We start from the raw sequence: 22,550 nt of genomic DNA, 5'->3' as shown, positions 1-22,550 counted from the left end.
GGGATATGGCCACAGGCATACTCCAGACTCTTCTCCCGACACCTTTTGGCCCGTGAGGGAAAAGGGCTTTCCCGGTGAGGGGCTTGAATTGGCCACCTTGCATCACATGCCAGTACCTGACCAAAATGCTGTGGTCCGCAAGACATCACATGACTATGACCAGGATATTGTTTCTTGTTGGAAGAGGGGACTAGGGGGAAGGAATGCTGGGGGAAAACTTCAACAGCGCCTCTAATGTACTCCACAAAGCTTTGCGCACAGACCAGAAAGCCTGAGCATCAAGAGATAAGCCACACGAGAGAGATGAATGAGGGAAGGCTCAGGGCACAAACCAGCAGATTTCTAAGTTGAGAGTCTGGGAACCAAAGGAGATAACTGTCGCCGAGGGATGACATATGAGGGAAGGGAAAATAGGAAAGGATTAGGTGAGCGGAGTAGGATAGAGGAGAGAAAATAGAGTGTGTCAAGCACCATTCGGAATTGAGGTCACACTAAGTCCAGGAGAGCTGTGCCTAGAGAAGAGCCAGAAGCAGCTCTTTCCACAAGGAGAGGAGGGCAGAGAGGGAAACATGACTGGCGAGATGGGCAGTCAGAAAGGTGAGATGAGCCAAGGAGAGGAGCCAGAATAGACATCCGCTAGATTAAGTTCCCTAGGAAATAAGCAGTAATCATTATGATGCATAAAAACATGGATGTTTCTTTGATAGGTTTACTAGGCCAGTAGATTAGGAGTATGAAAAAAACATAGAGGTGCAAAAAGAAAAATAACCTTTAATCACACTTCCCAAATGAATTTCATACATTGCTTTCATAAACACATATCGTTTTTGCAAAAATTGAAACACTGTACATACTCTTGTAACTTGTTTTTCACTTAACAATAATGTAAACATTTTTTCATGTCAGCACTTATATTTCTACAACAATATTTTTAGTGGCTGCATATAATTCTATTGTATGCATATGTCATCATTTATTTAACTAATTCTCTACTGGGGCCATTTAGGTGTTATCCAATTTCTTGTAATTTTCTATAGCTAAATCTTTATGCACATGACTCTTAACTCAGGACTTAGAACAAAAATTCCTAGAAATAAAATTTCTTGGATAGTGGAGCATGCATACTATAAAAATCAAAACTGGGGCAGCCCAGTGGCGTAGCAGTTTAGTTTGCATGCTCCCCTTGGTGGGCCCGGGGTTTGCCAGCTCGGATCCTGAGGGCAGACCCACGCACCGCTTATCAAGCCATGCTGTGGCAGGCGTTCCACATATAAAATAGAGGAAGATGGGCACAGATGTTAGCTCAGGGCCAAGCTTCCTCAGGAAAAAGAGGAGGATTGGCGGTGGATGTTAGCTCAGGGCTAATCTTCTTGAAACAAAACAAAACAAAATTACCCTTCAGAAAGGTTGTACCACTTTACATTCCCATTGGTGATAAATAAGTGGCTTATTTCTTTGTTCTTGTGCTAGCAGGATTCCTTTCCAGTTATTACTAGTAAAATAATACATTTGTCTCATATTGGGAATATATTGTAAGGGTCCCTGTTTAAATGTTTGGAAGCCAGCTGAGGGATAAAGGAAAAAGATTATATTTTGTAGATACTTATTAGGTTGTTTTTCTTTTAATCAACAGGTTCTAAGAGTTCTTTACATATTCTTGATAGAAGTACTTTGTCAGATAAATCTATAGCAAATATTTTTTCCCAGTGTATGGTTTATCTTTTCATTTCCTTGATTTTTTTTTAAATAGCAGTTTTTCATTTTTATGATAAATTTTCACTTTTTTCTTCTACGTTTTATGCTTTTTGCTTACCCCAAAGTCATGAAGATAGTTTCCCATGATTTCTTCCAAAAGTTTTATAGTTTTAGCTTTTACATTTGAGTCCCTGATCCATTTCAAGTAGCGTTTTAGGATGATGTTGAGGTAAGAGTTGAGGTTCATTTTTTTCCCCACATGAATATCCAGTTGATCCAGCACCATTTGTTGAAAAGCCTGTCCTTTTCCTCACTGAATTAGCTTGCTCCCTTGTTGCAAATCAATTGGTCATATATGGGTGGGTCTATTGCTGAAGTCGTTATTCTGTTCCATTGATCTATATATCTACCCTACACAAATATGGCACTGTATTAATTAGTTACTTAATGGTAAGTCTTTAAATCACTGTTAATTTTGTAACTTCTTGAATTAATAACTTATTAAAAATGTATTTTTAGTTTTTCTTGTTTAACAATGAAAGCATTTAGGATTACAAATATGCCTCTGAATAAAGCTTTGGGTGCATCTTTGTTATATAGGATGAACTTACACTATCAGGTATTAAAATGTACTTTAAAGCTAAAATAACTACAACTTATGTTAGCCACACAAAAAAAGATATTTGAGTTTAAAAAGAATTTAGAAAGCAACTGATTAAAGAAAAGCAGCAAAAGAATAATAATTTTAATGTATGAAGTGCCAGTCCTTTGCAGCACCAGCCCCACCTCTCAGGCATTCCTAAAACCCACTCAGGGCTGTTTGTGTATGTTCCCATCTGTTCAGGTTGCTGTTCACTGCTGGCCTCCGTTGCACTAAAGTGCATGGCTGCTCATGGCCTCCACTACATGGTACTGCTCCCCATGGCCCTCAGCAAGCCATGCTACTTAAGCTGCCCCCAACTGCTCTGAGTCACACTACCAGTGATCCCAGTGGTTCCTCAGGTTCTCCTGCCCTCTTGCTATTGTCTCCTTTTCCCCCCCAAGGCTTTTCCCTGACCGTTCACCCTGGCAACTAATGTACTCAATCTGAACTGTACTGAGATAGCTCAAATCTCTTCCAGGGTGAGAAGATTGCTCCTTCCCCAAACAGTGCCCTGGGTGTAGAGGAGGGAAGGTGGGAAGGGTGTGTCTACAACAGGGTCCCTTGGGATCCTGAAACACTACGCAGTTTTATGAAAATGGCTTTCTTCTCAGGTTTGGGGTTTTCAGAATTTTGGTGCTTTTTAAAAAATACGCAATATTATAAAAGTAATACATACTCAATGTAGACCATCTGGAACAGGCAGAAAAGGAAAGACATAAAAATGATCTGTAATTTACTACTCATATGAACACTGTTAATATTTTTCTACGCATATTTTTAACTTAATTAAGAATCAAACTATTCCTACACTTTTATATCCTGCTATGATCAGTTAATATATTTTGGAAATATTGTCCTGTTTCATTTAATTTTTTTGAAAATCCCATTTTAATGTCTGTTTTTCCACAGATATACCATAATGTAACCATCAACTATGGTTGATTATATAGACTATTTTCCGTTTTGTTCTTATAAATAATGTGTGCTATGCATCCTTCAAACACATCAGCATTATTTACTATTTCTTGGTAATAAATTCCTAAAAAGTGGAATAACTAGATGAAAAAGTATAAATCTTTATGAAGCTCTTGATACATAGAGAGCAAATTTCTTTCTAGAAAATTTTTTACCAGTTCGTACTCCCACCAGCTGTGAATAACAGTGTCATATCACACCTTGCAAGCATTACTTTTTTCAATCTTTGTTGATTTGATTGGCTAAAACAAGACACCTCACCATCGCTTTAATTTGCATACTTTGATTACTAGCCATGTTAAAATGGTTTAATTGTGTTTATTAACCTCTCATAACTTTGTTTCAAAGCTTTTTGTATATTAAGAACATTATTTTTTTGCCGTGTTTGTTGGAGATATTGTTTGGTGTTCTAAATTGTCCATGGGCATTTGAAAATAGTACATATTCTTTTTATCTAGGATACAAATTTTACATTACTTATTAAACTGTTTAGATGGATAGTGGTCAGTTAAAAATATCTCGAGAAAGTTTGCTTTTATAAATCTCTTCCTACAATTCTGATAGGTTTTGCTTTGTGCCTTTTGATGCTATAGTGTTTGGAACATTAAGCATTAATAGGTTCTGAAAGGAAACAGATGGCCTATTCTAAGTGGGTAATGTGAGGAGAGTTTAATCAAGGGATTATATGCAAAGGTGTGATTCTGGTGCAGTGAAACCACAAGTGGTAGAACAGTACACTAGGCTAGAAACGACAGGGGACCATCATCTTTCTTAGGCTGGAGGGGGCAAGGATGAGAACAAATTGGGGAACCTGGAGATAGGGAGGGCCACATGGAAAGGACTCTTCCTATAGTAACTGTAACCTTAGGGGTGAGACAAAGCCAACTTGTGGCATTCCTGCAGGAAGGCTGCTGAAGAACAAAGCACCCCAGCCCCAGCTTCCAAACCAGCCCTCCTCCCAATATCCTGCTGGTGCTCTCCATTGGCCAAACCCAAGTGCAAAGAGAGAGAAAGGAAGCTGTCAATGTGGCTCTTACGGGTCAGCCCCCTGGGTTCCAGAGCACCAAGGAGATACTTGAAAATATCAATTGTGAGCTAAGAGTAAGGGAAAAATGCACAGAAACTGGGCAGAGGCTGCAAGCTGTCCCCTAACATCCATTTCCTTCCACTCTATAGCAATAGAACTCTCCATTTTCACCCGGGCACATGGCTGATCAGAATAAAGTCTAAATTTCCCAGACTTTCTTATAGCTGAGGTGGCAATGAGACTAAGATCTGGCCAATAGAATATGCAGGAAAGTGATGTAGGCAACACTGGTCATTTCCCTGAAGGATGGAGCATGAGCCTTCTTTCCCCTTCTTCCACCCCACTGCATGGAACATGGATGTGGTGGAGAGTCACCCTGGACCACAGGGATGCTGGAGAAGTGGGGTCTCTGGACCACCTTGATTCTTCATCTCCAGACACTAGATGAGAAAGACATAAACTTCTCTTAAATTTAAGTTGTTGTTGTTTTGGGTGTTACCCCAAACCTAATTTCTAACTACTTCAGATATGAAGGAGCAGAATTCCAGCCATCCATTTAAAGAGAAAAAGAGAATAGAGATGAAGATTGTCTGAGCACCTACTATATGTTTTCACCTACATTATTGTATTTGATCACCTCAATAATCCTGCAAAATTGGTACTATTATCCCCATTGCTACTCATGAGGAGACTGAGCCTCAGTTAGCTTAACACACTTGCTCACAGTCACACAGCTAAAACCCTGACTAGACTGAGGTTTGAACCAGACGTATCTATCTGACTCCAAAGCCCTGGTTCCCTTCAGGTCAATCTCCTGATGATGAGTGAACAAAAAAGAGATTCATAACTGGGCCAAGAGGGAGAATATGTACAGGTCTTAATCTCCTCATATTCCCTAGAACCAGTGTGCTTTCGGAAGACAAATAGACAAACCATAACACCTTGCCATCACAACAGCTGTTGCTTACAGCTCGAATTCATTCTTCAGCTCTGAGGAATGGCCAAGAGTCCTCAGATCTGGGGACTTATGAGTAATAGGAAATGCAAGAACTCTAGCCTCTTGCTACCAAAGAGAGAGGCCTTGGAAGATTAAGATACAGCATGCACAAAGTCCAACATTTATGACTCACAGGCCATTGCCAGCACCATCCTAAGAACCTTCTTGATTCAGAGAAAATGACATTCTCTGATGAGATTCCATTTCTCTTATTCACATATAAATGGCGGGCAATGGGAGAAAGGAATTACAGAAGCTTCGGATTGTTATCTGAAGCGTGGTAAGAAGATGAATTGGGACAGGGAATGTGTCCAGTTTCTGGATATCATTGGGTTGTTGTTATTACTTAATGATGGCTCCACGTTTGTACTTTCCTGGGCTCTCTTTCAGATGACTACTTTGGACCAGCACTTTGTGAGGCGTGCTGTGAAGTTAGCACATCTCTAAAAATAGTCAAGTTGTTACTGCTTTTGTCTAGCATGAGCCCTCATTATCCATGCCAATGTGCATATTCCATGTACTGCTGTAGCTTCCAGTCTTTGGAGGAGCAAAGCTTGCTTGAGTCCTTTGTGAAAAGAAAGAGGATGACCCCTTCTCCATCTTTTTGCCATTTGGCCCCAAAAGAACACCAAATGCTGGTGTTCTTTCCAAGTTTCTCTGTAAACTAATTTATGGACTTCTCTCTTCTAAGGTGTAGGTATGAGGTGTGAGTCAAGGTTCATTTTTTGCACGTGGATGACCACTTGCTACAAGACCATTAGTTGGAAAGACTATTCTTTCTTCATTGATGTGCTTTTGCATCTTTGTCAAAAATCAATTTATTAACCACACATCATAAACAAAAATTAGCTCAAAATGGACCAAAGACCTAAATATAATTATAAATGTAAGAGCTAAAACTATAGAATTCTTAGAAGTATAAATCTCCATGACCTTAGTTTCAGAGACATGACAACAAAAAACAGAACAATAGAACAAAAATATAGCTAAATTGGACTGCAACAAAATTAAAAACTTGTGTGTATCAAAGGACACTATCAAAAAAGTGAAAAGACAACCCACAGAATGAGAGAAAATATTTTCAAGTCATATATCTGATAAGAGCCTAGTATTCAGAATATATAAAAACTCTTACAACTTAACAGTAAAAAGACAAAAAACCTAATTAAAAAACAGGCAAAGGACATGAACAGACATTTCTCCAAAGAAGATATACAAATGACCAATAAGCACATGAAAAGATATTCAACATCACTAGTCATTAGGGAAAGGCAAATCAAAACCACACTGAGATACCATTTCATACTCACTAGAATGATCATGATAAAACAAAACAAAACGGAAAATAGAAAGTGTTTACAAGGATGTAGAGAAATTGGAACCCCCACACACTGCTGGTGGGAATGTAAAATGGTGCAGCAGCTGTGGGCAACAGTGTGACAGTTCCTCAATAGTTAAACATGGAATTACCATATGGCCCAGCAAGTCCATTTCTAATAAAATTGAAAACAGGTGTTCAAACCAAAACTTGTGCACAGAAATTCTTAGCAACACCACTTACAATAGCTAAAAGGTGGAAACAACCCAAATATCCATTAACCGATGAAAGGATAAACAAAATGTGGTATATCTGTACAATGGTATATTATTCAGGCATCAAAAGGAATGATACATGCTGTAACGTGGATAAACTTTGAAAACATTATGGTAAGTAAATGAAGCCAGACACAAAAAGCCACATATTGTATGATTCTGTTTATATAAAATATATAGAATAGACAAATCTATAGAGAGGAAGATCAGATTAGTGGTTGCCGGGTGCTGGAGCCAGCGGGGCGTTGGGCATGACTGCTTAATGGGGACAGTGTTTCCATTTGGGATGATGAGAATGTTCTGGAACTAGATACTGGGGATGGTTGCACAATACTGTGAATGTACTAAGTGCCAATGAATTGTATCTTTTAAAATGATTAAAATGGTAAATTTTATGTTATGTGTATTTTACCACACATAAAAAGTAGCAATTGGCCACATTTGTGTGGGTCTATTTCCGGACTTTCTATTGTGCCATTGATTTATGTGTCTATCCCTTCACTCTTGTCACACTATTGACTACTGTAGGTTTATAGTAAATTTTAAAACTAGGTAGTGTGATTCCCTCAACTTCATTCTTCTTTTTGGGAGTTGTTTTGGCTATTCTAGCTTCTTTGCTTTTCATATAAATTTTTAACAGCTTTGTTGAGATATAATTCCTTACCACTTAAATTCACCTATTTAAAGTGTATAATTCAGTGGTTTTAGTACATTCACAGATATGTACAACCATCACCACAGTCAATTTTAGAATATTTTTATCACCTGTAAAAGAAACCCCTTCCCTTTTAGCTATCATTTCCATACTCCCAGCCCTAAGCAAAGACTAGCCTACTCTCCGTCTCTATAGATTTCCTTGTTCTGGACTTTCATATGAATGAAGTCGTATATTATGTGGTCTTTTGTGACTGGCTTCTTTCACTTAACATAATGTGTTCATGGGTCATGCGTGTTGGAGCACTTTTCAGTACTCATTCCTTTTGATGGTTGAATAATATACTGTTGAATGGATATACCACATCTTGTTTATCCATTCATCAGTTAATGAACATTTGGGTTGTTTCTACTTTTTGGCTATTATAAATAACACTGTTATAAGCATTTATGTACAAGTTTCTGTGTATACACATATGTTTTCATTTCTCTTGGTTTTATATGTGGGAGTGGAATTACTGGGTTCTATGGTAACTCTGTGTTTAACTTACTGAGGAGCTGCCAAACTGTTTTCCAAAGTGGCTGCATCATTTTACATTTCTGCCAGCCGTCAACAAAGGCTCCAATTTCTCACCATTCTGACTACTTGTTATTATAGAATTTTTTAATTGTAGCCATCCTGGTGAGCGTAAAGTGGTATGTCATTGTGGTTTTGATTTGTCTTTCCCTAGTGCCTAGGGATGTTGAGCATCTTTTCACATGTTTAGGCCACTTGTATATCTTCCTTAGAGAAATGTCTGTTCAGATCCTCTGCCGATTTTTCAATTGGATCATTTTTTAAAATTATTATTGAGTTGTAAGAGTTTTTAATGCATTCTATGTACTGGATCCTTTCACTTTCCTCATTATGTCATTTGAAGTACAAAAATTTTAAATTTTGTTGAAGTCAAATTTATCTATTCTTTTTGTTGTTGTTGCTCATGCTTCTGGTGTCATACATAGACTCCTTTGCCAAATCCAAGGTCATGAAAGTGTACCCCTATGTTTTCTTCTAAGAGTTTTATAGTTTTAGCTCTTCATTTAGGTCTTTGATACATTTTGAGTTAACTTTTGTGTATAGTAGGAGGTTTACAAAAGAACTAGCTTATCTATAGCTACAAAATTATCTTGATGGGACTTTGATTGAAATTGTATTAAATCTATAAGTCAATTTGGGGAGAATTGACATCTCTACTTTGTTAAATCTCCCCATCCATGGACATAGTATGTCTTTCCAATTTTTTTAGATCCTTTTTATTTCTTTTACAAATGTTTTGTACTTCCCAGATTCTGTACTTGTCTTGTAAGATTTATATGGAAGCATTTTGTAACTATTGTAAATTTTTTTTAATGCCCAGTTTCAATAGTTTGTAATTGTTTATTGCTAGTATATATGAAATATGGATTGTTTTGTGTGTTAATCTGGTATTCTCCATCCTTGCTAGCTCATTTATTGCTCTAGGAGTTTTTCTTTGGATTACTTGAGATTTTCTATGTCGTCTGTGAATAGGGAGACTTTTATTTTTTCATTTTAAATCTATATGACTTTCTTTTTATTGCTTTATTGCACTAGCTAGGACTTGCAGTGCAATACTGAGTGGGAATGGTGAGGGTGAACCTTCCTGCCTTGTCCTTGATCATAGAGGAGAAAGCAGTTTTTCATCATTAAGTGTAATGTTAGCTGTAGGCTTTCTGTAGATGCTCTTTATCATGTTAAGAAAGTCCACTTCTATTCCTAGTTTGCTGAAAGTTTTTATCGTGAAAGGATGCTGAATTTTATCAAATGCTTTTTCTGCAACAATTGATATGATCATATGGTTTTTCTTACTTAGACTGTTAATATGGTAGATTATATTGATTGATTTTCAAATGTTAAACCAATCTGCATCCTCTGGAATAAACCCAATTTGGTCATGGTGTATTGTTCTCTGTAATATTGCTGGATTCAATTTGCTAATATTTTGTTAAAGATTTTTGCTTTTATGTTCATGAGGAATATTAATCTATAGTTTTCTTTTCTTTCTTTCTTTCTATTTGTGTGTATGTGTGTGTGTGCATGCTTTCTTTGATTTTGGTACCATGGTAATGCCAATCTATAAAATAAGTTGGGAAATATTGCTTACTCTTCTATTTTCTGGAATTAATTGTTTAAAATTGTTGATTTTTCTTTAAATGTTTAGTAGAATTCACTAGTGAAATTATTTGAGTGTGGAAATTTGCTTTTCAGAAGGCTTTTAACCAAAATTCAATTTGTTTAATATTTTAAAAACTTCAGATTATCTATCTAATCTTGGTTGAATTTTGGTAGTTTTTGGTTTTCAAGGATTTTATTTCAGTAAAGTTATGGAATATATTGTGTTTAAACTTATTTCTTTATTATCCTCTTAATGACTGCCAGATCTGTAGTGTTATACCCTTTCTATCACTGATATAAGTAATTTGTGTCTTCTCTCTTTTTTGCCAGTCTTCCTGATAATTGTATAAATTTTATCAATTTTATTGATATTTTAAAGAACCAGCTTTGGGTTTGCATATAAATATATATATATACACACCACATCTTCTTTATCCATTCATCCATTGATGGATACTTAGGTTGTTTCCATATCTTAGCTTTTGTAAATAATGCTGCAATGAACATAGGGATATATATATATCTTTTCTAGTTAGTTTTTTCATTTTCTTTGGATAAATACCCAGAAGGGGAATTTCTGGATCATATAGTAGTTCTATTTTTAACTTTCTGAGGAACTTCCATATTGTTTTCCATGGTGACTGCACCAATTTACATTCCCACCTACAGTGCACAAGAGTTCCCTTTTCTCCACATCCTTGCTAACACTTGTTATTTCTTGTCCTTTTGATAATAGCCTTCTGACAGGTGGAGATGATTTATATGTACAATGGAATATGACTCAGTCATAAAAAGAATGAAATCTTGCCATTTGCAACAACATGGTTGAGCCTTAAGAATATTATGCTAAGTGAAATAAGTCAGAGAAAGACAAATACTGCATGATTTCACTTACAGGTGGAATCTAAAAAACGAAGCATGTGAACAAACAGAACAAAACAAAAGCCATAGATACGGCGAACAGATTGGTGGTTGCCAGAAAGAAGGGGATTTGGAGGGAGAGGCAAAATAGGTGAAGGGGATCAAGAGGTACAAACGCCCAGTTATAAAATAAATGTCACAGGATGTAATGTACAGCATGGTGACTATAGTCAATAATATTGTATTGTACATTTGAAAGTTGCTAGGAAAGTAAATCTAAAAAGTTCTCATCACAAGAAAAAAATTTTTTGTAACTTTGTATGGTAACTAGACTTATTGTGGTGATCATTTTGCAATGTACACAAAAGTCAAATTGTTATGTTGTACACCTGAAACTAATATAATGTTGTATGTCAATTGTACTCCAGCAACAAAAAAGAACGAATTTTTCATTTGATTGATGTTTTTTTCTGTTCTAAATTTCATTGATGTTTGCTCTTATCATTATTATTTCTTCACTTTTGCTTGAATTAAGCTTATTTTGCTGTAATTTTTCTAGTTTCTTAAATGTGTAAGCTTAGATTATTGATTTGAGAACTTTCTTCATTTGTAATATAAGCATATAATGCAATGAATCTGTCTCTAAACACTGCTTTAGCTGCATTCTACAAATTGTGATTATATTTTCATCTTTGCTCATTTCAAAACATTTTCTAATATCCCTTGAGAGTTTTTATTTGACCCATGCATTATTTAGAACTATGTTTACTTCCCATGAATTTGGAGATTTTCCTATTATCTTTTTATTATTGACTTCTAGTAAATTCCATCATTGCCGGACAACATACTTTGTATGATCTCAACTATTTTAAATTTGTTAAGACTTATTATATAACCCAGGATAGGTCTATCTTGATAAATGCTCCATAAGCACTTGAAAAGAATGTGAACTCTGCTGTTATTGGGTGGAATGTTCTATTAATGTTAATTAAATAGAGTTGATGGTGTTGTTCAGTTCTATGCTGATTTTCTGCCTCCCAGTTCTACCAATTACTCAGAGAAGAGTAGAGAAGTCTCTAACTATAATTTTGAATTTGTCTATTTCTCCGTTTAGTCCCATTAGTTTTTGCTTCCTGTATTTTGAAGTTCTGTTGTTAAGTACATACGCATTTAGGATTGGTATGTCTTTTTGATGATGTGACCATTTTATCATTATATACTATTGCTCTTAATCTCTGGTAAATTTTTTTGTTCTGAAATCTACTTCACTTGATATTATTAGAGACACTCCAATTTTATTTGATTGGTGTTCGAATGACATATCTTTTCCATGTTTCTATTTTTAACCTATGTTATATTTTTTATTTATTCATTTTTATATATTTATCATGTAAATATATTTATATATTATTTATTTATAATTATACTATATTATTTATACTTTTATGTTACTATATTTGAAGTAAATATTTTATTCACAGCATATGTTCTTAATCCCTTTTTATAATTCCTGTGTTTTAATTGGTGTATTTAGACCATTTTCATCTAATATGATTATTGATATACTGAGATTTAACATCTATAATTCATTTTCTACTTATTTCCTCACCTTTTTATTCCTCTGTCCCTTTCCTGCTTTCTTTTGAGTTATTTGAACATTTTTCAGTATTCCATTTTAACGCACCTCTTGTGCTTTGAATATACCTTTTTGTGCTGTTTCTTCCATGCTTCCTGTAGGGTTACATTAAACATACTTGACTTTTTTCAGTCTTCCTTGAATCAAAATTTTATCATTTCAAGTGAAATGCAGAAACATTATCACCAAATGGGTCCTTTACCCTTCCCTCTTTATGTTTCAGTTATCTTACTATTATATTTAGCTACATTAAAAACCCTGTCAGAATGGAAAAACATAATACTGAAATTAAAAACTCAATAGATGTGTTTACAAATAGATTGAGCCAAGCTGAGAAGAGGATTAATACACTGAAAGATATATGAGAGGAAAAGTCTGGATTGAATCATGGAGAGAAAAAAGGGTATAAAATGCCGAAGAGAGCATCAGGGACATATGGAACCTAGTGAAAAGATATAACACGCATATAACTAAAGACCCAGAAGAAGAGAAGAAAGAGAATGGAGCAGAAGCACTATTTGAAGAAAACTGATGAAAAAAAGTCAAGAATCATTATAAATTCCAAAAATAACAACTACAAAGAAAAAACACACCTGTGCACATCATACTAAAACTGCTAAAAATAAAATCAAAGAAAAAATCTTGAAAGCTTCTGAGTAAAAATACACATTACCTTCAAAGGAGTAAATATGGGGATTAATTTAAATGAATATTAACTGTGCATAACAGTAATAATAAAGTCTCATAGTTCATAAAACATATGTGAAATCAAAACACATGGGAGCAATAAGACAGAAGCCTAAAGGGGAGGTCTTTAGGGCTCTTACATTGCCTGAAATAGATCAATAATATATGTAGTCATCTCTAGTGGTAATATATGTAGTAATCTTCTATATCCTCAGTAATTTCATATCTGCTAAAAGAATAATAAAAGAATGCATATCCAGTAGGCTAATAAAGAGAAAATAGAAATATTTTTTTGGTGAGGAAGATTACCCTGAGCTAACATCTGTTGCCAATCTTACTCTTTTTTTCTCTTTGCTTGAAGAAGATTGTTGCTGAGCTCACTTCTCGGGCAATCTTCCTCTATTTTGCATGTGGGATGCTGCCACAGCATGATGTGATTAGTGGTGCATAGATCCATGCCTAGGATCTGGACCCGCAAACCCTGGGCCACTGAAGTGGAGCACACAAACTTAACCACTATGCCACGGGGCCAGCCTCAGAGAAAATAGAATTTTTAAAATACTTGTTTAATGCAAAAGATGAAAATAAAGTTGAGTAAACAAGAGCAGAACCATAGGTGTGAATAGAAAACAAATATAAACATGGTAGATATATATTCTAATACATCAGTAATTAGATCAAATGTAAAAGGACTAAAACTCTAATCAGGGGGCCGGCCTGGAGCATAGTGGTTAGGTTCCTGAGTTCCGCTTCAGTGCCCCGGGGTTCCCCAGTTCGGATACTGGGCGCAGACTACACCACTTATCAAGCCATGCCGTGGCAGCATCCCTCATAGAAGAACTAGAAGGACTTACAACTAGGATATGCAACTATGTACTAGGGCTTTGGAGAGGAAAAAAAAAAAAAGAGAAAGATTGGCAACAGGTGTTGGCTCAGGGCCAATCTTCTTCACCAAAAAACAAACAAACAAATAAACAAAAAAAAACTAATCGAAGGTCAAAGATTATAAAACCAAATTAAAACAAAAGCAGCAGTAACAACAACAATGGCAATTTGTTTCTTACCAGCCACAGAGCTTAACTATAGGACAAAGGAATAATGAAATTAAAAGGACGGAAAATGATAAACCATGCAAATTAACCAAAAGAAAGCTGACGTAGCTCTATGAATAATAGAAAAAAATAGACTGTAAGGCAAAAACCACTACTAGAGTTTTTTTAAAAACCTAGAGAGACATTTCATAATGTCTAGACATTTCATAATGATCAAAGTGTCAATACAGCAGCAAGATATAACAATTCTAAATTTGTAAACATCTAATAATTAGCTTCCAAAGATATAAGACAGAAATTGAGAAAACCAAAATGAGAAATAAGCAACTCCAACTGCGAGTTAAAAATTTTAACACATCTCTCTCAGTAACTCATGAAACAAGTAGATAAATGTCAATAAGAATTTAGAAAAATTGAATAACGTGATTAACAAACATGACCTCATTGACGTATGGAGTTCACTGTACCAAAGAATTTCAGAATTCACATTTTTTAAAGATAACATGGAATATTTTCTAAAAATGCTGGGTCATAAAGCAGGACTCAACAAATTTCAAAAAATGAAATAAAACCTAGTATATTCTTGACCATAATGGAGTTAAGTGAAAAAGTCAACAACAAGATAAGTAGAAAAAGCCCCTAGATGTTGTGAAATTGAGTTATATGCATCTAAATAGCTAACGAACCAAAAAAGAAGCAGCAATGAAAATTAGAAAAAAATAACTAATGAAAATATAACGCATCAGAATTTGTGGGATGCAGCTAAAATCATCTTCAAGGGAAATCAATGATTTTAATGCATATATTAAAAAAGGAGAAAGTCTAAAAATTAAATGACTAAGTACCTATTTCAAGCATTTAGAAAAAGAAAAGAAAATTAAGTACAAAAACAGAAAAGGAAAGAAATGCAACTGTTAGAGCAGAAATAAATGCAAGAGAAAGCAAACATACAATAGAGAAACAAGAGTTCATTTTTTCAAAAGTCTAATAAAAATTGATAAACCTTGGGGCCGGCCCCATGGCCGAGTGATGAAGTTCATGCACTCTGCTTCGGCAGCCCAGGGTTTCGCCGGTTCTGATCCTGGGCTCAGACATGGCACCGCTCATCAGGTCATGTTGAGGTGGCATCCCACATAGCACAACCAGAGGCACTCACAACTACAATGCACAACTATGTACCGGGGGGCTTTGGGGAGAAGAAGAAGAAAAAAAAGATTGGCAGCAGATGTTAGGGCAGGTGCCAATCTTAAAGAAAAAAAAGAAAAGATAAATCCTTAGCAAAAATTATTTATAAAGAATCGAGGCACACAAATTACTAATTCAATAATTAAAAGGGTACTTTATTAGAGCTTCTATAGGCATTAAGGAGATAATATCATGAATAGCTTAATGCCAAAAAAAATTTAATTTCAATTAAACAAACTTGCTAGATAAATATAACTTACCAAAGTGGACATGAGAAGAAAAAGAACATCTGAATAGTACAAAATATATTTTCAACATTGAATCTGTAATTGAAACCTTCCCACAAAGAAAGCTCTAGTCCAGAAGTTTTCCACCAAACATTTGAGGAAGACATAACCCCAGTGTTATACAAACTGTTCCAAAGAATGAAAAAAGAGTAAGCACTCCCCAACTTGTTTTATGATGATAGATGCAAAAAAATAAACAAATTATGAGCAAAGTGAATCCAGTGATGTGTATAAAAACCAAGTTGGGTTTATTCCAAGAACGCAAGGTGAAAGGTTAGTTTAACATTCAAAAACTCAAGCAATATAATTCACTACGTTGATTATAATTGAGAAGAAAAATCAAATAATTATCTCAATAGATGTAGAAAAACGCACTTATAAAGCTCAATATATATTCATGATAAGATAAATTAAAAAACTGTTAGCAACTATGAGTAAAAGAGAACTTCCTTCATCTGATAAATAGTGTCTTCAAAAAACTTATGGCAAACATGATATTTAATGATGAAATATTGAAAGCTTTCCCCCTGAGATCAGGAATAAGACAAAGATACCTGCTATTACTTCTATTCAATGTTTATTAGAGATTGCAGTGAAGGTGTTAAGGCAAGAAAATAAAAATAAATAAAAAGATATGAAAATTAGAAAAGGAGAAATAAAAATGTCATTATTCACAGGTGACACGATTATGCTCATAGAAAATCCAGGACAATTTGCAGGTAAACTATTACAAGTTAATAAGGAATTTAACAAAGTCACTAAAAACAAAATCAACATAAGAAAATCCATTGTACCTCTGTATACTAGCAGCATACAATTGAAGAATAGAAATGCTTATATGAAGCTACTACTTACAATCTATCAAAACACCAAATACCTAGGATTTAATCTAGTAAAATATGTATAAGACCTTTACCAAAAAAATTAAAATATCATTGAGAGAATTTTGCAAGACTTAAATAAACGGAAGTACATATCAAAAATTAGAAAGCTCAATATTGTAAAGACATCAGTTGTCTCCAAACTATGCCCCACACATAGAGACCCACACACGTACATCATATGATTTAGACAAAGGCGACATTACAATGCAGTGGGGAACGGATCGCCTTTTCAGTAAATAACACTGCGTAAGTTGGAAATCCACAAGGAAAGTAAAAAGAGTCTTTGCCTTTACCTAACACCATAAACAAAAATTAAATGCCAGGTGGATTACAGATGTAAATGTGAAAGGTAAAATTACAAAACTTCTGGAGGAATGGTTGGCAAATATTTTCTGTAAAGGGTCAAATAGCAAACAGTGCTTTGCCAGCTGTACGGTCTCTACTGCAACTACTCAACCTGCTGTTGTAGCACAAAAGGAGCCGTAGACAATATGTTAATGAACAAGCACGGCTGAGTTCCAATAAAACTTTATTTACAAGAACAAATCGTAGGCTTTAATTTGCCAACGCCATGGTATCCACTCTTGACAGAGGTAATATTTCCCCCAGGGGGTGAAAATTTGTTCTTGGGGATGAAAATATCTTATTCTTTTTATGTAGAAAGCACAGATGTACATACAGTACATAAACAGGTATCCAGTATATATGTAGTATTAAAGTTTCACAGGGGGAGGGTACCGATTAAGAAAAAAATGTCAAAGAAGTCTCCTTTGGGGCAAGATATTTTAATGATCTATTGCTGCATAACAATATTACCACAAACTTAGTGGCTTACAGCAACACATCTGTTATGTCACAGTTTCAGTGGGCCCAGCGTCTGGACACGCCTTAGCTGAGTCCCCTAGAAGACTATAATCAAGGCTTTGGCTGGGGCTGGTCATCTGAAAATTCACCTGGGGGAGGATCCACTTGCAAGCTCACGTGAGAGCTAGTGGCGCTCAGTTTCTTGCAGGCTTTGGGACCCAGGACTTCAGCTTCTTCCTGGCTGTCATGCAGAGGTTACCGTCAGCTCTCTTATTGGGAAGCTCACGATATGGAAGCTAGCTTCTTCAAAACCAGCAAAGGAGAGTGTCCTCTAGCAAGACAGCAGTTCGTCTTAGGTAACATAATGGCAGAAGTGACAGCCCACCACCGTTGCTGTATTCTATTGTCTAGAAGCAAGTCATAGGTCCCTCCCATACTCAAATGGAGGGGATTACACAAGAGTATAAATACCAGGAGGTGGGGATGGTGGGGACCACCTTAAAGTCTGTCACAGGTGATAGTGAAAAAAAGGTTGAGAAACATTGTTCTGGTTGAATAGCACAGGAGAATGTCTTCATGATCTTGGGGTAGGCAAACATTTCCTAAACAGTACACAAAAAGCACTAAGTACAATAGAAAAAAAAGATAAATCAGACAACGTCAACATTAAGAACTTCTATTTATCAAAAAACACCATTAAGAGAAAGAAAAGACAAGTAATGAGGTGGAAGGAGAGATTTAAAATACAGGTACTGGACAAAGAGCACGTATCCAGAACATATACAGAACTTTTGCAATCATAAAAGACAGATAAACCATTGGAGAAATGGACCAAAGACTTGAATAGGCATATCATAAAGTAGGATCTAAATGACCAATAAACATATGAAAAGGTGTGCTATATCATTAGTCATCAGGGAAATGCAAATTGAAAACAACAGGGGCCAACCCCAATGGCCTAACTGTTAAAATTCGGTTCACTCTGCTTTGTTGGCCCTGGTTCAGTTCCTGGGTGCAGAAACACACCACTCATCTGTCAGAGGCCATGCTGTGGCAGTGGCTCACGTCAAAAAAAACAAGAGGAAGATTGGCAACGGATGTTAGCTCAGGGCAAAGCTTCCCCAACAACAACAACAACAACAACAACAACAAAATATAACCAAGAAGCTAAAATCATAAAGACAAAAATGCTTGCAAGGATATAGAGCAAATGGAACTCTCCAACACAGTGTGGCAGTGTAAATTGGTAAAAAAATTAAAAAATTTGCCAGTTGTCTTTGGCAGTTGATCTTTGCCAATATTTGCTGAAAGTAAACACGTCAATACCCTATGGTCCAGCAATTCCATTGCTAGACATATACTCAACAGGAGGGCCATGTACTAAAATGCTCTTAGCAGCGCTGTTCATAAGCCCAAACTGGAAACAACCCAAATGTTCATCAACAATTGAATGGATAAATGGTGGTATATTTACATAACGTAAATCTATACAGCAAACAGAGCAGAAGAATTACTGCTTCATGCAACAATACAGATTAATCTCACAAAATAATATTGGGCAAGAGTACAGCCTGTATGTTTCCACTTACGTAGATTTCAAAAATAAGCAAAGCTAATCTATGGTGATAGAAGTCAGAATAGTGATTTCCTTTGGGGGCAGCGGGGCTGGTGGCTGGGAAGGGTCATGAAGGGACTTCTGGGCAGCCGGGATAATATTCTGTTTCTTGGTCTGCATGCTGGTTCCAGGGTTTTCTTCATTGAGCTGCACACTCAGGGTTTGTGCACTTTTCTGCATACGTGTTACACTTCCATAAAAAGTTTACTTAAAAATTATATTCATACTAAAACCCAAATACAAAATCTAAATCAGTAGTAGACTTTACAGATTAATAATGAAACGTCACTTCATTCAACAACATCTATTCCTAGAGGACACGTGGAAGAGAAGGAACTCTAGCATATTGTTAATGCCAACATGAAATGTTACAGCTGTTATGAAAAGCAACCTGTGAATACCTGTAAAATTAAACTCTGTATACATACCTATAACCTAATAATTTCACAGCTGGGAATCTGGCCACAACATTAAAAGCACTAGTCCATAAGAAGATATATTCAAAGACCTCTATTGCAGCACTCTTCCTGCAGAAAAAAAACTGGAAGCAAAATTATTGCTCATAAATAGTAGAACACTGAGAAAATATGGTTGGGCCATATCACAGAATATTATGCAGCTGTTTTTTAAAAACAGGACTAGAAATATACCTTTTGCCTTGGAGGAATTTACATGAGGTTTTATCGAACAAGATGCAGAAAAGGGTAAATAATATCTCCTTTATATTTTTATTAAAAACTACAGAAAAACAACAAAAAACTCTCTCATTGTGTATATGAGTGTGTGTGCCTGCATACGTAAATGATCACATCAGCATAGAGGAAAATTTGGAAGGTTACGTACTGGTTCGCTGACATGGGTCGGACGCTATTACAGAAGGAGGAGAGATGAGAAGGGAAGAGAGATGTCAACCAGAAAAGGGAAACAAAAGCAACACATTCGTGACTTTATGGAAAATGACCTGTGTATGTGCATAAAGAAATTGCATACCTTTAAATGACAAAAAACAAATAACAACTTTGTAGGGGTTTTTTTCTCTTTTTGAGGAAGATTAGCCCTGAGCTAACATCTGCCGCAAATCCTCCTCTTTTTTCTGAGGAAGACTGGCCCTGAGCTAGCATCCATGCCCATCTTCCTCTACTTTATATGTGGGATGCCTGCCACAGCATGGCTTGCCAAGTGGTGCCATGTCCACACCCAGGATCCAAACCGGCGAACCCTGGGCTGCCGAGGCAGAACGTACAAACTTAACTGCTGTGCCACCAGGCTGGCCCCAACTTTGTAGTCATTTTATGAAAGATTAAATAAATTAATTCTTGTGCATCTTTCTAGTCATTTCAGATATTTTAAAAATTTAATCCATAGTTATAAGCCCCACTATTTTCTTCTAAAGTATAATCGAGCTGTTTTTCTTCCTTTGGAATTTTTATTTAGTATTTACAACATTTTTACTTAAATTTTTTGTCTTACAAATATCTTAGAAATGTTCAGTGCAGTAATTGCGGCTTGCTCTACCTTTCTTTGCTTTATGTTCTTCATGACACACATTGCCAACCGAGAGCGTACCATGGGCTCATTTCCCTCCCATCCTCCGCACAGGAATGTGCACGCACTCAGGCAGAGCCCGGGTCTGGTGCTTACCACTATGTCTCCAATGCCTGGAGGGGCATATGGCAGACAGTAGCTGTTCAATCAATGCTTGAATGAATTTATGAATGAATAGCTTTCCTATGTTGACTTCTCCATCCTTGAGTTCATGTCACTTGCTCATGAATTTATTTAGCACATGTTTAAATACTTACCTGTGCCAAAAATAGGAATGAACACTGAGCTAGAAATAGAACAAACAAAGGAAGAAGACATGGCCCATTCCCCCTGAACAGCATCAGTTCCAGCGGGAGAAGAGAGCAGGAAGCCAGTGATCATACAGACGCTATGACAGAGCTAAGCATGAAGTACTAATGGAGTGCTGAGGAGGGGCACTTCACCCCTGACTATTTGGGGGTGCAGGTGTCGGAAAGCTTCCAGAAAGCAGTAACCTCATGAGGGAAGGCAGCAAAGTTGGGGAGGAAACTGGTCTGGGGGGCAGCGAGCAGGACCCCATGGTGGGAGCCATGGAGCCCAAAGGAATAGGGCAGGAAGCAGGGCTGGAGGGGCAGGGAAGGAAGGACTGGGAGGGGCTTCCAGGTAGCATGAAGCTCAGTGTCAAGTTCCCCCTGGTATAGGCATCTCTGTCTACTGAGGGACCCAAATACAATTAGGGTGAAATTCTTGTCCTGTTGCCTCTGCCAGCTTGAGGAGACTAGGTCGAGGCAGCTTGGTACTAAATCCTCAACACTCATTTCTGGCAGAGTTTGCTGGGTTTGTGCTCTCTGAATCATCCTCTGCAAGTGGATTGCTGCCAACATGACTCTGCTTAGGGAAGGTGAGATTCAAGGCCTTGAGATGCTACTGCAGGACCCAACCCTATTGGTTTGCAGAGGAAGAGGCAGCCTGAGAGCTTCCGGGGGCCCACAGGTACATCCGATCCCCAGGGCAGGATTGTTTTCTCATCTCTGAGTCACTGATGAGCTAGGAACTCTTCTCTACGCAGCGGTTCTATCTATGCACCTGGCAATTAGTTGTAATAGTTTTTTGCTTGGTGCACTAATTCCTCTTTCCCAGCACTCCTGGGGTTAGTATCAACAGTTACTATGAATTGAGTTATTACTGTGGCTCATTTAATCTTCACAAGAATCTTATGAGGTAGTCAGTATTATTATCCCTATTTCTCAGATGGAAAAACAGAGACTAGGAAGAATAAGTAATTTGCACAACGCCATGCAGCCGGATGGTGACACAGTTGTATACCCTGGCATCCCAGGATTTATCAATTTAGGAAGCCGTGCTTCCCCTTAATCCCTGATTCATAGAAGTCTGAGCTGCTGTCCATTCCCAGCTCTGTCTGGACTTATGGGGGAAGATTGAAGCGTTCACCAAATGCCTCCTATGTTCTCCTCACCTCGGCCTGTCATCTGGCTCTGGAACACTGCTTGCTCTTCTGAATGTTGCCTTTGTAGGCTCGACATCTGCTTCCTTCGAGATATGCCTGCTCTCCTTGAACCAGCTCTTCCCCGAGTGTGGGAATAGCACCTTCCTGCCGTTCTTCCGCCGATGCAGACCCTAGCACAAGCTGGCTGAAGGGTAGGCTGTGACAGGAGGGATTACTGCACAAAACGTTCACACTGAATATTAGCGCTGGCCGTCCTGGGTGCATAGGCCCAGGCCCCTTCCCAGGACCCACTACTGCCTTCCTCATTCTCTTGATTCTGGCCCACGTCGCTAGGATGAAGGCTGGCCACCCTGCCTTGCCCTGATCTGCTACCTGTCAGTAGGTCTGCCCCTAAGGGAATGTCCTTGAGCATGAGAGCCCACCCTAGGATCCAACTGAGTCATATCCCAAGGCATAAGACAGCAGAGTTTTCCCTCACTTAATTCTAGGGCCCACCTTGCAAGTTCTTATTTTCCAGTCTTATGATTAAACTTTTGCAAGCACAAGTGACAATGAGAGAAATCAGCTTCTTTCAAGAAAACCCCAACCCACCCACAGGAATATGATCTTGCCCTTTGGCCCTTGAAATAATATCTGAACCCAAAGTTACAAATCAAGACATTTCCCAAACTCTAGCTTACTCAGTCTTGAAAAATACCATCTGTGAGCTACCAATCGTCCAAGTCAAGCAAAAGCCATTCCTTTTTCATCTTTCCTCCAGTAACACTGTTGACCAGACCTGCACAGGCTT

Source organism: Equus przewalskii, chromosome 14 (genome assembly GCF_037783145.1).
Source record: "Equus przewalskii isolate Varuska chromosome 14, EquPr2, whole genome shotgun sequence".
Lineage (NCBI taxonomy): Eukaryota > Metazoa > Chordata > Mammalia > Perissodactyla > Equidae > Equus > Equus przewalskii.
This window is presented reverse-complemented; position numbering follows the sequence as displayed.